Consider the following 18,085-nt stretch of genomic DNA (forward strand, 5'->3'; position numbering starts at 1 on the left):
ATTGATAGAAACCGTGATATTATCGATAGGTATTGATAGATGGATAGGTAGCAATAGTCTTGTAGAAGTATTACTAAATAATTTGTTTATTGTTTATCTTTTTTTTTGTAACAATGTTTTTTGAAATCATTTTATAGGCTATTTGAAATATACAAGTACTATGTAAAAGTATTATTTAAAAGTTTATTATGGAAAATCGGTGTAGTGATCTGGTATTCATCGGATTATATACTAATGAAGTTACCTGATGATAACACATGTCCTGATAACAGAAATGCCCCAGGTTTCATGATGGATGTTACTTACGTTCAGGCAGTATAGTCGATATCGAGCGTTATTAAACTCACCCTTTATATTGTCCGCTGGTTTATTGTGTGGGAGATTTTTAATGAGGATAAAATTCTGTAATAAAATTGCCATATTTTTTAAAAGATTGTGGGTCTTCTACCAAATATATATGTTTTTCTTGTATATAAAGATGATTTGATGTGAATTACTCCGCAAGATTTTCAGATTGAAAAATTATTTCAAAAATACCAATTAGTATGATTGAGATAGATTTCAGGATTGGAACATACTATTTCAAAAAATATTGAATATGATGATTACTTTCTTATATATTTCTCGTCGCGTTGTCATATATCTATGTAAACATTCTCTTTTTATTCTCACCATACTCTTGATCAATATGAAGATGAAAAAGAGAAAGTTATTGACTGGTACATCGGAAAAAAGCAATAAGCAGACTGGCATGTGGCGGCGCATTCTATAGCACCCTTGAAACACGTAATGCAATGATAACAAGAAGGGTGATTCACTTGTTCGAGGGTGAAGTGTCTGCTCATACGAGGGGTGAGAGTTGAAGTTGTAGACCGAGTGGCTGCGAGAAACCTCCTCGTTCAGTTACGTTTTTAATATCGAGCTTCTAAAATATGTCTTATACCGGCTAAACCTTCACACAGACCAAACCGAATGTAGTAAGAGTACCTGAAGGAAACCAAAGGTGAATTTGATGTAATGTATTGGGATGCTTTTAATAACGGTTGTATTTTACATGAAGGGTATGTAATGTTGGTATATTGTGTATACATATATGCAATATTGATTCACTGATTCCTTTTCTTCCTCCCTGGGTGTTGTATAGTAATATGTTGTATTGGGGCTCTATAAATTCCCCTATATATTGTATTTATACTAGACACTATAATTATATAATAAATACGATATAAATTGATTTTATATTATACAGTACATTATTAGCATTCAACGTATTAATGTTATTTTATATACATTTTCGATGAGGTAGTATTGAGTTTTTTACTAAATGATGCCCACATTATGCTTTTGTTTGAGTGTGGGTAACGAGATTATCAATATAACCTTACCCATGGACGGGACTCGAACCTATGTCCAAGCGGAGCGAAGCAGACTGAAGTTGCACTCCCCAGACTACTCGGCGATGTCGTTTGTGAATTGCGAATCTTACTTCCAACTTTTATTTCGGTTTCATAACTTCATAGACTCCCTGCTGTTTATAGGTTTAAACAATGATATGCTGTTACGTATTTGAAATTTGCGAACCTTATATGGTAATCAAATTAATATCCAATATATTTATCTCCATAGAGTAATCAAGTTACAGGTTTGATTGCATGTTCAACGTACATCTCTTATCCATCAAAGAATGTATTACAGTACAGGTTTATGTACAGTATGATTATTTACAGTACAGATTGTATGTACAGTATTCAACTTCCAATCTTATCTTGATTTTGTTTCCATTACAGGTTTGATTGTATGGTATGCACAGTATCCATCTCTCAATCTTATCTTGATTTGTCCGTAGATGAAACACGATGAAGCGAAGTCCTTGATAGGAGTTTATTGCACTCTCAGCTCTCTTGTCTATTGTTGGGTCCATTAAAAATTAAGAGCCGCCCGTAGTGTACCGTATAGTAGATAAGTGGTTATCGGAATCGACGCCTATAAAACGCATTTACGGCGACACTATAGGCAGCCTATCTCTCATTCTGATGGGTTTTCCAACACTGTTTTCATGTTAGTTTGTCGCAAAAGAAAGGTAGCTTCCTCTTTTTTCAAATGACAACATCCGTCTAATTTCTTTTTCAATCACACTTCTGAAGAGGGAGCCGAAAATAGAGAGTAGGAGAAAATAGAGAATGGCTAACACTTTGTAATGGATGGTTGAGGAGCGGAATCGGTGTTTCTTTGCTGTGTTTCATCGTTTCCGTGTTGGCTGTTGTATGAGTAGGCTACTAAATAACTTACTGTAGTCGTGATTTACACTAATGATATTTTAAATAAGAAATATGTTTAGTAGTGAATTATGGTAGATAACAATATTGCATTTCGATCGATATCCAGATTGCAAAAAGTATTTTGAAATTGTAACATTTTTATCAAATTGCTCATTTATTAAAATAAATTGTCAATATAATTATTAGTAAATTAATGAATTGAATATTTATATAGATTTCAAGACATTTGTAATGTTCAATACCACATTGCTTTTTTATTATTATTTCAAAAGCTAGTTTTTTTAAATATATTTTGAATTATCTTTATTTTCATCAAATTACAATATAATCCCTCTAGTGGAGGATCCAGATTGAACTTTTTTTAATGATTTGTGCATTACTGAATGACTAAATTGAAACCGAAAAAATAAACTCATTTTATTCATTGTTATTTTACAATCATTTTCTTTAAAACCACTTCCCTTTTCATTGAATTATATGTTTCATGATTTACCGTACCATTGATACAGCCATTTCAAATGTCTTGTTATCGAACACGTTAAGAAATTTGAAAAAGAAATACGAATCATGCAATGTACCATGTTACACCATTACTAATGTCCTATTACATCTCAACTTACCGACTGCAATAAAGGTGAAATAGAAATGAAGCTATTTTGTTGAATTTATAATATGTTGCCGGTGTATCCGGCTTGCGTGACTTCGCTCATCGTTGTTTTAAAAAACTCCCAGCGGTAATTTACCTTGGCAATGTGCCACCTAAAATCTTTTCATTATGTTTTTTCTCAATTGGATCAATTTATAATCCGTACCATAGTAATTTCAAATTGAATCATATTTTAAATTATGCTTTGTGTTCTCAAGCATGATCAATAATTATTGTAATTTGTATTTTAATTAATATGCATAGCTCTCTATGTTATAGCAAAGAGAGTCATGTCTTTGGTTGTAGTGAAGGCGATGTTGTTGATATTCAAATGAAATGACTTGAAATTGACACAAACACTACTCATTCACTTGAAAAAAAAGATTTTAGTTACGGTTGGTACACCATTATCAATCTTTAATAACCTCTTCCCAGTGTGGGTGGAGCAATAGATTATAATAGTATCGTCATTTTTCAATGAATGAGTGGTCGACTTCTCTATCCGTCACATTGATGTTCATGTTTCACATTGAAATATTCTAAGACTGTAATTTGTAAGAATCAAAATCCATTTCTCCACTGGTCAATAGTATTTGTACATAATATATTCAATGTGAAACGGTTTAAGATGATCATTTTTATAGCCAAGTGTGGGCAACCAATTCCTTCTATGGAACTGAAGGCCTTGTATGGTTGTCCAAGTATTTTTCCTCTAGAATGTAGGCCACGTTGATGACTCCAAAAAGAATATTAAATTACACATCCCAGATCGAATGGTTTGGGCACTTGCATTTTATGAAGAATTTATAGTACTGTCCATAAGGAAGCTAGCGGTTGTTTGTCGTTTTCTATTTGGTGCATCCAATTTCCGGCCTAGTAGACTTGGCAACAGCGCATTATTAATCTAAATTGAATGGGTGTTAGCCGGCATGAATCTCTTCGCTCCTCACTCCTAGGCAAAGGCAATTGCGTCAGAGTAATGTGATAACGCTCATATAGACTATAGACCACCACAGATGACGGACCAAAATTTCAAACGTAATGAATAGTTTTCAACCTCTTTAGCTACGACGCTGGCCAAGATATTGGCTGTAACACTTTGAAGCTTGAATTTTTCAAATAACGTTCATATCAATAATATTTAAATTTACATTGGGCAATAGTGAAACATCTTTAGTACAAAATCAATAGTTCAATTTAAAATATCGATTAAAATAAAAATTTTCTTAAATTCCTTGAGTAGCCTATCTCACTCAAGACCGTATAACTCCTCATAACTATACTTGAGTGAGAACCGTTTTAGTCAAAGCAGTCTTTTTGTTTGCCAGAAACCAATAACAAGGACCAATCAGAACGAATCTGATAGCTGGTTCTACGATTCTAATTGGGTCTCAAAAAAGTGTAGTTCTTGAGAATCCTTTATAAATACGGCCTTTAATGATTGGAAAACCACCATATCAATCAAATCCAACATAGAAATTAGCATATAATGTATAAATTGACGTATTTAGTAACGTAAAGATTATTACTCATCTCTCATCATCATTGGTGACTTCCATGTCCCAAGGGCACAGCGGACCGTTGTCTGCCGTCCCTATCCTGTCTGTCCTTCCTTTTCCTACTTCACTGGAGCGGAACCGAGGCCGTAAGGCCGATACAAAATTACATCAAAGTGGTGTCATCAGAGAAGAGAGCGACCTTCACGCCGTCAGAAGCACCAGGAGGTGCTGTTCACGCCAGCTGAGGCACAAAGAAGAAGGAAGAGGAACTTCGACTTGCCTCCTTTCCCCGCCCACATTACGACTGAGCGAAGTCATCCAGGAGCAACACCTGGGTATCAATCACCCACCTCTGAAGCTACTCAGGGTGTACGTGATAGATTGGCGCCCGCACTTGGGGCACGAGGCAACGAAGTAAGAATCATGAGTGAACAGGGAGAGTCTGATTCAGATGCACAACACCAGGAGCTGACAGAGGATCAGTCGGTCGAGGACATAAACCCCGAGGTGATAGCCGACCCCAGAGTTTCCTGGATCTATAAATTGAAAAAGGAAGAAGCATTCAATCTTCTACAAGATTGGGGCATAGTGTCATCTGGAACACTTGCTGAGTTGAGAAGGTTGTTAGTAGAACAACATAAGAAGATGGCTGTACGTTTCCCAGCCCAAGACCTGGAATAGTGAGCAGAAGCAGTGAGGAATCCGGACACTCAGCAACAGGTACTCATGCTGAAGTTGGAACCAACATTCACACAAACCCCCTCATGGACCCAGGGGCGGTATGTGACAAAGTAAGAAGCTGGAGACTGTCATTCGATGGCCAATCAGATGCTCCCAGCTTCTTAGAAAGGCTAGACGAGCTACAACAAGCTTATGGGCTCACTGGCAACCAACTACTAGTCGCGCTACCTGAATTACTAGTTGGTAAAGCTACCCTATGGATGCGTAATCGTCGTGACCAGTGGAAATCATGGGACAATTTTGTGACAGATTTCAGATCACGCTACTACCCACTTACCTATGAGGAGGACCTCGAGACTCTAATTCAGGCAAGGAAGCAAAAAGAAGGTGAATCGTTTGACGAATTTCTCGAAGATGTACTGACACTCATGAGGCGTCGAGGAGGTTTTACAGACGAGAATAAATTACAGAGAGTGTATAAGAATCTCCTCCCACGGTACAAATTGTATATTCGGCAATCAAATGTTCATAGTATCAACGAATTGGAAAAATTCGCGAGGGAGTATGAACAAATAAAAGCAGAGGAGAAACAGAATAGACAGAATTCGAGAGTTCACATGATTGAGGACACGAAAAAGATTACAAGGCTCAAGGTTGAGACAGTTATAACCCCTACTAGTAACAGACCATCTCTTAGTGAGTCTGAACCCATGTGTGGGCAATACAAGAGACCGGGGCACTGGAGATCACACTGTCCCGATATCCCACCATGTAAAAGGAGCGGTAAGAGAGCACTGAAATGTGTCTGTGATGTGCAGAAGGAGAATAAAACTCCGAACAAGACAGCAGTGATGCGAACAGCACACAGTATTCCTGTGATTGAAGAGTCATCAAGAGACAACAGACTATTCATTGCCGTAATAATCGGCGGTAAAAAGTGTAAGGCCTTGCTAGATACGGGTGCTGAAGCTAATTATATGAGCAACGAGGTCTATGAAGTCATCCGGAAAATAGGGATGATACGGAAAGAACCAGCACGTCACCGCGCGATATTAGCTGATGGACGGTCAACCCCGTTAAATGGGAAAGTGACTACTAATGTGACCATAGAACAAATCACAGTTCCACTAGTGGCATCTATAATGGAAGGACTTGGACAAGAGTTGCTATTAGGAATGGAATTTATGCGTGAAAACAGAGTGAATATTCACACATTCACGAGAGAGGTAGAGTGGGATCCTCCCCAACTGAATCCTACAAGTCCGCTAATAATGTTGCAATCTCTCTTATTGGGGACTAAGACAACAGCAGTCCCAACAATATCAGCTGTACAATCCGAATCTCAGGACAACAAGGATCGCGACAGAAGGATGTTCAAGCAGGATGGTTTGAACAGAGTCGAACCCAATGCCTTGATTGATAGCAAAGCAGAGTTGTCATATGTTCCAAGGCAAGCGTCCTGGGGCAACATAGTGATGGATCACAGGAATGAGATGACTGACTCTGAACGCCAGGCCACGATTCATGCCCCAGCCACCAACACTAGTGCTGAATCCGAGAGGGTTGTGGAAAAGTTAGTACCACCCCCCATTGATATGGTTGTAGAAGAGCCAACACAGTCTTTGACCATCAAGGAAGTAGTCTCACAGTCCCAGGATCCCATACCAGGACTCTCAAGGAATAAGGATCCAATGTTGAGTCACCGAGTCTCAACACCTGGTAAGCGTAAACGGGCTGGCAAGCCACGCATAAAAGTCCAATTTCCAGATGGATGATGTAAATATGTACCTGGTGGACCGGGTGTAGATGATGATCATAGTGAGTGGCATACACCTCTAAAGGTGATGCCTGGGAGGTGTACACCTCTTAAGGTGATGCCTAGATGGCTCACGCCTTTTAAGGTGGTGCCATAGAGGGCTCCGAACACCCCCCCCCCCCCAAGTAGGAGTGGGGTGTCACAAAGTAAAATTGTGACGAGAAAATAATAAATAATATTATTGAAAGACGCTCGGCTATCAGCAATGCTAGCCGACCGCGGAGATAAGGAAGGTACCGATGGCGCACCATCTTCCGCGCATCAAGACAATTTCCACCGCCTCTGGCGGCGGCTCAACTCCATCCCCTCCACTTTGGGGGAGTATTTAAACGCCGGACGAGCCCCAGTCCACAGCATTCCGCTCACAAACCTTCCTGCTCCTGGTACAGCGGCCCGTTGGCTGCCGTACGTCCCCGACCTCCTGCCCTGGTACAGCGGCCCCTTGGCTGCCGTACGTCCCTAACCTCCCATCTCCCTAGGGCACAGCGGACCGTTGTCTGCCGTCCCTGTCCTCCCATCTACCTAGGGCACAGCGGACCGTTGTCTGCCGTCCCTGACCTCCCATCACCCTAGGGCACAGCGGACCGTTGTCTGCCGTCCCTGTCCTCCCATCTACCTAGGGCACAGCGGACCGTTGTCTGCCGTCCCTGTCCTCCCATATACCTAGGGCACAGCGGACCGTTGTCTGCCGTCCCTGTCCTCCCATTTCCCCAGGGCACAGCGGACCGTTGTCTGCCGTCCCTGACCTCCCATCTCCCTAGGGCACAGCGGACCGTTGTCTGCCGTCCCTGTCCTCCCATTTCCCCAGGGCACAGCGGACCGTTGTCTGCCGTCCCTGTCCTCCATCTCCCTAGGGCACAGCGGACCGTTGTCTGCCGTCCCTGTCCTCCCATTTCCCCAGGGCACAGCGGACCGTTGTCTGCCGTCCCTGACCTTCCATTCCCCCAGGGCACAGCGGACCGTTGTCTGCCGTCCCTGACCTCCCATCTCCCTAGGGCACAGCGGACCGTTGTCTGCCGTCCCTGACCTCCCATCTCCCAAGGGCACAGCGGACCGTTGTCTGCCGTCCCTGTCCTCCCATTTCCCCAGGGCACAGCGGACCGTTGTCTGCCGTCCCTGACCTTCCATTCCCCCAGGGTACAGCGGACCGTTGTCTGCCGTCCCTGTCCTCCCATCTCCCCAGGGCACAGCGGACCGTTGTCTGCCGTCCCTATTCTTCCTTCTCCCCAGGGCACAGCGGACCGTTGTCTGCCGTCCCTGTCCTTTCATCTCCCCAGGGCACAGCGGACCGTTGTCTGCCGTCCCTATTCTTTCCATCTCCTCAGGGCACAGCGGACCGTTGTCTGCCGTCCCTATTCTTCCTTCTCCCCAGGGCACAGCGGACCGTTGTCTGCCGTCCCTATTCTTCCTTCTCCCCAGGGCACAGCGGACCGTTGTCTGCCGTCCCTATTCTTCCTTCTCCCCAGGGCAGTTTTTTTAAATATATTTTGAATTATCTTTATTTTCATCAAATTACAATATAATCCCTCTAGTGGAGGATCCAGATTGAACTTTTTTAATGATTTGTGCATTACTGAATGACTAAATTGAAACCGAAAAAATAAACTCATTTTATTCATTGTTATTTTACAATCATTTTCTTTAAAACCACTTCCCTTTTCATTGAATTATATGTTTCATGATTTACCGTACCATTGATACAGCCATTTCAAATGTCTTGTTATCGAACACGTTAAGAAATTTGAAAAAGAAATACGAATCATGCAATGTACCATGTTACACCATTACTAATGTCCTATTACATCTCAACTTACCGACTGCAATAAAGGTGAAATAGAAATGAAGCTATTTTGTTGAATTTATATTATGTTGCCGGTGTATCCGGCTTGCGTGACTTCGCTCATCGTTGTTTTAAAAAACTCCCAGCGGTAATTTACCTTGGCAATGTGCCACCTAAAATCTTTTCATTATGTTTTTTCTCAATTGGATCAATTTATACTCCGTACCATAGTAATTTCAAATTCAATCATATTTTAAATTATGCTTTGTGTTCTCAAGCATGATCAATAATTATTGTAATTTGTATTTTAATTAATATGCATATCTCTCTATGATATAGCAAAGAGAGTCATGTCTTTGGTTGTAGTGAAGGCGATGTTGTTGATATTCAAATGAAATGACTTGAAATTGACACAAACACTACTCATTCACTTGAAAAAAAAAGATTTTAGTTACGGTTGGTACACCATTATCAATCTTTAATAACCTCTTCCCAGTGTGGGTGGAGCAATAGATTATAGTATCGTCATTTTTCAATGAATGAGTGGTCGACTTCTCTATCCGTCACATTGATGTTCATGTTTCACATTGAAATATTCTAAGACTGTAATTTGTAAGGATCAAAATCCATTTCTCCACTGGTCAATAGTATTTGTACATAATATATTCAATGTGAAACGGTTTAAGATGATCATTTTTATAGCCAAGTGTGGGCAACCAATTCCTTCTATGGAACTGAAGGCCTTGTATGGTTGTCCAAGTATTTTTCCTCTAGAATGTAGGCCACGTTGATGATTTCAAAAGAATATTAAATTTCACATCCCAGATCGAATGGTTTGGGCACTTGCATTTTATGAAGAATTTATAGTACTGTCCATAAGGAAGCTAGCGGTTGTTTGTCGTTTTCTATTTGGTGCATCCAATTTCCGGCCCAGTAGACTTGGCAACAGCGCATTATTAATCTAAATTGAATGGGTGTTAGCCGGCATGAATCTCTTCGCTCCTCACTCCTAGGCAAAGGCAATTGCGTCAGAGTAATGTGATAACGCTCATATAGACTATAGACCACCACAGATGACGGACCAAATTTCAAACGTAATGAATAGTTTTCAACCTCTTTAGCTACGACGCTGGCCAAGATATTGGCTGTAACACTTTGAAGCTTGAATTTTTCAAATAACGTTCATATCAATAATATTTAAAATTTACATTGGGCAATAGTGAAACATCTTTAGTACAAAAATCAATAGTTCAATTTAAAATATCGATTAAAATAAAGATTTTTCTTAAATTCCTTGAGTAGCCTATCTCACTCAAGACCGTATAACTCCTCATAACTATACTTGAGTGAGAACCGTTTTAGTCAAAGCAGTCTTTTTGTTTGCCAGAAACCAATAAGAAGGACCAATCAGAACGAATCTGATAGCTGGTTCTACGATTCTAATTGGGTCTCAAAAAAAGTGTAGTTCTTGAGAATCCTTTATAAATACGGCCTTTAATGATTGGAAAACCACCATATCAATCAAATCCAACATAGAAATTAGCATATAATGTATAAATTGACGTATTTAGTAACGTAAAGATTATTACTCATCTCTCATCATCATTGGTGACTTCCATGTGGTTACACACGCACAAGCCTAGAACTCGTTAACACGGTCATCCCAGAATAGGAGATTATCCTCTGGAAGAAAATAAAAATCGTGACTGTCCAATTGTGTTTGTCTCAGCTACCAATCTTTAAATTAACTGAAGTAAACGCTTATTCGCATTATAGATGCAGCCTAGTTCACGAAATCAAGGTGAGATTTTTTCTATGAGACCAATTTTTCCCGATACCTTGAGATTCGTCCTATCGAGGTTGAACTGTGCATCAATCTTATTGGTACTGTCAGTAAATTTTATTCTAGATAATTATGCTAAATGAATATACCAGATATACTATATCATGCATGAAATTTTCAATCACTTTTTCATAATATTACAAACACAATCGTTTTCATAGATATACAGTGGGCATTCCTTCAATCGTTCAACTGCATATTACTTTACATAATGGATTTTCATACCATAACATCAAACGTTAAACAGTAGAAGAAACAAAGAGTCATAATGCATATCTTTCAATTTCATGACCTGCTAAATTGCACCCACGAAAAAACTGAAATATTTCACCACATCTTATCAATAACAATTTCTATAAAAATACGACTATTGTGAAAGAGTTCAACGACTCAAATAGTATCCGATTGGATGAATTTTCCGCCTTGAAATTGATTTTGATACAATCAGTAAGCGGCTCTTATTGCCTCTAGTTGCTCACGATCACTGAGGCTGACTGTAATTTTATTCTAAATAACTGATTACGTAGAGATTAGTAGTTGGCTGAATATTCATTCTAGTTAATAGAGTGGCAGTTCTCGGCTGACTACTTCTATGTGTGTATTGTAGTGTATCAACGGTTTCTATTTTGCTAATGCGTTGTAGTGTAACTAGTGTTTATCGTTAAGAAAACTGCACATCTTGACTTGGCTTAGTGACAACTAGCTAGCTAGTGGGTTGAATTTTTGAAAATTAACTTAAACTTTGGGTGGTTACAATTTACGTGCTAACACTCAACTAATGGATACTGAAACGGAACAGTCTGAAGAGGTAAAACAACTATTTTGCAAATTTCCAATCAACTACTACAACGTTTCGAGGAAGAATAGACCATACTCTCCTATCAGGAAAGTTGATTTTTTGGCTAACGAATTTAATGTTAACGATTCAATGACCAAATCCCTTGAAAATTAAATTAAATTCTGGTCATTTCTAGGAACCTTTTCTACAAACCACTAATACTGATTTGTATATTTTTAGAGATAGTTTAGAGGTTAGGTTAGGCGTATATTATTGAGTTTTCTGTACTAGAAAGAAAAGTGTAGATTCTATTTTGTACCATGATTCAATTACAGAAAGATAATTTTTTATTAAAGGGGGCAATAATTTGTTTTTACTTCTTTACAACTGCATCTAGCTACCAAACTTTTAAATAACATCCATGCCTCTCATTCAAGTAATCAGACAGTTGAAAATTAATCCCACCATAGAATTAGAATTTATTGTTTCACGGATTCAAGCTCATTACAAAAGTTTGAGTATGGTTAATAATTTTCCCAACCAAAATGTTCATTTTCCCTGCTGCAAATTATTTACTGGAATCTGCACCATTTAGTTAATCCCCTAGCTCTAACCATGCCTTCTGGCACAGGAAAGAGAAACAATAAATAGTACAACAAACATTGTTCAGTACACTCCATGTGTCTGGATTCCTGTTATATAGTGGCTTTTTTGTGTTACTGAACTTGAAGTCAGATATTCAAATTTATACTGTAAATTTGCATACAGTGATGCACCCTCCTCTTCAATATTTGTGCTATCGTCTAATAACTTTGATTTATTCAACACATAACCCATCGTTGATTGTACAATTATTGTCTGACCTAAATTGGTATCACTTCCTCTCATTCATTTCCAGTGTATTCTTCGATTACAAATTCAGTATATCATAATATTTTTTGTCTAAATATTTATTTATTTTGAGGTTCATAAGAGAGCACAAGGATTATATCCCATAATTGCTCTCTTGACACATAATACAAGTAAACAATTAAAAATGCAATATTTTATAGAAATTTTAAAAGAAATAGAAAGACTTTACAAAAATTCTCTCTGAAAAATACCCAATACAGAAAATTTAAACACAATTTTAGATGACGACAGAAAAATCTGTAAATAACATAATCCCTCAATTTTCATAAAATAATGCCCAATTTATCATTAAACAATATCCCTAACAACTTGATAATTATTTACTAGTCCTAATAACAAATTTTATTCATTGAAGAAGAACATTTTTAGTTTTTTTTTCAAATATTTTTTGCTCATATTCTTCTCTTGAATTCCTGCATAGTTTCTTCATGATTTTTTTAGACAGCTCATAAACGCCGTTAGTCTAGCCTCTGGGAGTTCATTAACCGTTGCACTGAGTATATTGTCACCTCACGTAGTTGGACCTTCCAATTATGATCTCTTGTCATTGTCACTCTTCCATTGTGTTAATATAGGACGTTCAACCTCATCATAATAAGTCACTTCTCATAAAAATGTTGTCACATTCTTGTTCATCCTCCTATTTTATTTGAGTTCATAACTACCAATCTTGAAAACTATGATAGGAAATTATCTAGCAGTTGTATAATAAGTTTTTTAGAAATTGATTCTCAGTAGGATCAGGAGCGATCAATAGAAACGAAAATAGGTAATGACAAGTAATTTACACTAAAAAAAAAAATCAATTTCAGATAACGAATTTGGATGAGAAAATTATATACTCCTATAGTTCAATGCACTGACATTTTCATTAATCATGGGAATGTCAAAAACTTTACTATAATATTTCATAAAACTTTAAAGTGAAGAAACACTCACATTCTTTGATGTGGCGACGTCCGTTTCGTGCTGGTATTGCACATTTTCAAGCCAAACAGAAACTGAAGTGTTTAAGGTTATGAGGGTGAGATTTGGTCAGAGTGGTGGTGGAGGGGAGTTAGATTAGTTTATGGAGATATTTTATTACAGTAAACTTTAATAATAATAGTGTCACACGTCACACCCACTTATTAAAATGAGAAAACCCCAATTTAAGTTGTTTCCAATTATTGAAACACTGGATCTATTAATCTATTTTGATTTTTAATGGGACGAGAACATTAACTAAAATAGTTTCTCATTGTTTTGATGATTTCAAAATAATGTCTTTAAGATAATGTCTTTGTCTTTAAGATAATGTCTAATAATGTCTTTGTCTTTAAGATAATTTCAGCCCTTTCTCTCAGTAAATTTCCAGTACACTTAGTAATTTTCATGAAAGAAACACGTATATTTGTATTGGAAAATAAATGAAAAACTAGAATCAAAGACCATATTAACTTGGCATCATAATAGTAGTTATTTCCTTTACTTGTTTCTTGAATAGTATAATTATTCAATCATAGTAATCAGTGAAAGCACTCTCTATGTTACTGGCCTACTTGCAAATTGAATTTCTTTCTCCAATCCCACTAATAAAACTTGGCGTACGCCTCAAATTCACCAGCATCCTTAAAACTTAAAACAACCGCAGCTGGAGATTGTCGGTCGCATGAAAATGAAAAGTCAAACTGTATTCATTTATTAATAACATCAACGCTTGCCATTTAAACAAGGCTGATAGTTTAAGGTGAATCTCACTATAGATGATCGTTTGAAGAAAGTGCAAAACTGTGCCAAAAGAAGCCAGTGATGCTATAATTTTTTCTTATCAACAATTTAAAGTCTGCAAATCTGTGCCAAAAGATGCTATAATTTTTGGCTGGAGGCTGTGAGAAGACAGGTTTGCCTAATTTTATTAATCAGGTATACTCCTGGCGAGAGGGGAATAGAAGTGATCCACATCCAGTTTTTAGGGGACGGATTCGATCGTCGGCTTGGAAACCGGTTCTATGATCTGTGTGCCGGCGCGGCGGATAGTCACGGAATCTGATTATCCCTGATTGACCCTGACCGGCCTTCAGGTTCACATAATTCGATTATTATTTGATCAGATATGCCTCTGGTGTCTTTGTTTGATTTTTTAGTGTCAATGGTGTATTATTACCTAGTACAGTTCAACCTCTGAAAATATGAAAAATGTGAGGTCTCACGAACATCCATCCATTTGCAGTGATAGTTTAGCAAGTAAACTAGAAAAAATTATCAAAGGTGCAGATTCTTCAGGTTCACACAAATGATTTGTCTTTGTTGTCGTTCTCTATCGTTGATGGTTTGTAATGCAGAAGAAGAACATTTCAACGTTCCATGGAACATGAGCATGTTGGATGTTCATGACTTTGAAGGTTATTGGAAAATTTCAGTGAATTACAAAATTCAATAATCATATTACATAATATAATTTGGATTGAAACAAATTTGCCAAATTGATGAAAACCGGTTTTAGATTATCCTAGAATTAAAAAAAAACATGTTGAACGTATTTATTATCGAAGAGGAAAAGTGTAGACATAGATCCAAGATAAGATGATCTGATGTTTGCAGCCAAATGAGATCTCAGTCGATGCCTGATACAACTCACAACAAGAAATAACTCAATATCAACAACGTCATCTCATCTGTATAATTGTACATCATATAATAAAATTAAGGATGTTCAATCATTTCATTAACATAATATAAGTCTGATTCGTCACAAATGTTCTATTAGTTATCTCAGTTACAATAAATTGTGATTAAAATTTGCCATATTTTCAAGGTTAGAACTCTAATGGAATCAAATTAACCCTTCAATGCATGATTTTTTGAGAATTTCTGCTGTGTAAACTTGCCACATCTATTTTAGTTTTTCTATACAATGATGAATAAATAAAATTGTTGACATTCACTATATCAATATCTCAGTTTATCAATTATATCAGCTCGGATAGACAACTGTAGTTCGTCTAGACTCTAGTAGTCTAGTGGATACTGTATAATTATTTAATTCTAAAATTTTAAGAAATTCTGAATTGTACCAGCTTATTGTCACCTATGAGCAAAACCCAACCCCTATCACCTTTCAGATTTAACCAACTTCTTCCTGACCCATCCTCACTAATCTCTACCCTAGTTTGCAACGGTGTAGGTGACTGTGTGTATCAGCCTGCAACGAAAACTTCATGCCGTGGAGCTTGAGGAACTGAATGGCTTAACCTCCTATTTGATGAACTGAAAATATTTTACGAACTGAGACCCACTCAAGAAAATAACTTTCTCAATGACAATTTTAACCTGAGCATTAAATCGAATCAACCACAGTCCTGTATTCACTATTTTTGGGGCATGACGCCTTGAGCAGGAATTAGAGTTCTTGAACTTGCCACACGAATTCAAAATTCAGTTTTTCCTACAAATTCTTCGAATCGAAAATAATTTCCAATTCAACATGAAAATTTCAAGGGAATAAAATTAACAGAATTCACTATTTTCGGAGACCTTCGCCATGCCTCATAAATTTGAAATGTAGTTTTTCTCTACAAATATTCGTAAAAACTGAGAATGATCCCATTTATTCCGTACACGTCTCCTTGGCTCACAGCGCCAGTTTATCTGAGTTTAGTCGTCATTGGTTCTATTCTCACCGCTAATCGATTCATTGTTGAATAGCGTGGAGCTCTCCCAGTCACATACCGGCACGCCTCTAAACTCTCAACTTTATTCTGTAGACTCTATTCTACTCTGAATCCATCAGGACGTTTCCATATATAGTCGATTTGTACTGACAACAAAATGCTGAACTTATCTTGTTTTTAATTCAGAGTGAAGGGATGTTCTTCTCATTATAATTCAAGAAAACATGACTGATTAATGTGATATATCTTCTTCTAGGATATAGATTCAAGGGAAATGGGGTTTTGTTGGAAGTAAAATATTGATAAAATTGAAGACAACAATATTGAATTTTTAGAGGCAATCAAACCCATTCATTCAAATCCTCAAATTTGTGTAATGATCGTCTTCCATTTTTATTACCTTCAGGCTTATTGGTATTTGAAGCTGACTGTTTCTTACTTCTGATTTCAATAATGTTTTTTATACATTCCCTGTTAACTCAACTCCAATTACCTGTCGTCATCAGAATGAAATCGATGGTTTGTTATTGGCCAACTTGGGGTTGAATTAATTCTCACTCTTGTTTTAGAGATGAACATTTTTTCTAGTTGAAAATAGGCAATAGAAATACTGTATTTCACATTGATCTCTGTTTCCTTGATACTAGTCAACTTGATTGTTACTACACTAATGGCAATTTCATAAAAGTTTATGGGTTTCCATTACCTCATATCAACTGTATAGTCGTTTTTACAATATAAGCTTCTATTAATCTTATCCATTATATTATAAAATTCAATGTCCTCAAACTCTTAAAAATCGTTTTAATTCTTATTCATATATTCTATCAATTTAATAGCTTCAAGCAATTTGATATTTTGAAATTATGTCGGTTAGATGAAAGTTTATTCATAAACTTATAACGGCTTACATTCCGGCTAACAACGGCTAACCTCTCCATTTTACCTGGTACAGTACGATCACGGTACAGTACAATTTGTGCTGGAATGTGAGTGGTATATTTGCTGGTTGAATGAATGGATACATGGTTTGTAAATGGGGTTGATTGATTTTCGAGTCAGTAAGCCATGCAGAATTCAGAATATGTCAGAACTTTGGTGTGGCTTGGCTAATAGCAGTCTGGCTTGTACATTACAGGCCAGTAATTGGTGGAGAGTTTGCGTTATCAGAATGTGTTATGTGCAGGAAATCATGTGCTTGGACTCCGGATGTATGTGTTTGTGCTGTTGGCCTATCTTAGTGAGCATGTGTGCCTTTCTCTGCACTGAAATATGTAATCGTGATTGGTATTGGTCTGCGAATCTCATTTGCTTCTGCCATAACAACATCACATCCCGTCATGCATCATTTAGTCTACAGTACTTTCCATAAGATTGGATATTGTGGGATCATAACACATAGATTATCCTGTAATCTCCACGTTTCCTGTAATAATTTAGTTTCGCATTACTCATTTTCTGGAATTCCTTTATTATTATTCCACACGTATCATAATGCTTAAGTACCCCTCTGACAAGGGCAAGGACTCCTTTACTCATGGACCCCTGGTTTATGAAAATTTAAAAAGTCCTGTTTATAGGCAAGCACTTTTCTATCTTCCACAAACTTCTATGAGTGCACATATTACTGTCGGTTGTTTTCGTTATTAAGGACCTCTTATGGAAGAAGTCTCAGATCTGGTGTTCTTGGAGTCATAAGAAAGAGATTGATAGGAACCAATGTTTATTGAGTTTACTCTGGAATCCAGTAGCCTTATAACTAATCAACAAAGTTGCTTTCAACTTTGTTGCATAAAAGCTTGTATAATTTTAACCATGATTAATTGTCACGAGAACCAATCAGATAAGCCTTCTCAATAATGCCTTTACAGATTGGTTCTCGTGGCATTTAATCATGATTAATATTTAACACGGCTTCGTACAACCCGGCCATTCTCTTACAGATAGGAGATAAATCGGTTGAGATTTATGACTTGATTAATAATTACAGATGGAATTAAATAGAGAATGCATTAAGTGATTTGCAGCATTTTATTTAGGATTTTCGTTCAATAATAATTATTGATTAATAATTTTTATGTTACCCTATATGTAAGATTTTATATTTCCCAAATTATTGATTGAAAACATATATATTATAATAACATTTTAAATTATTGATTTCATTCTCTTTTTGTTTTAGGTAAGTTTCATTGAAT

The 18,085-nt window shown here is 37.2% G+C and overlaps 1 protein-coding gene across 50 annotated transcripts in view; it reads left to right on the forward strand.

The window, feature by feature from the left end:
• Positions 1-18,085, forward strand: part of LOC111050883 (septin-7) — a 145,504-nt gene that overhangs the window by 34,309 nt on the left and 93,110 nt on the right. The gene's annotated exons all lie outside the window — the stretch shown is intronic.

Source organism: Nilaparvata lugens, chromosome 2 (genome assembly GCF_014356525.2).
Source record: "Nilaparvata lugens isolate BPH chromosome 2, ASM1435652v1, whole genome shotgun sequence".
NCBI classification, from domain to species: domain Eukaryota; kingdom Metazoa; phylum Arthropoda; class Insecta; order Hemiptera; family Delphacidae; genus Nilaparvata; species Nilaparvata lugens.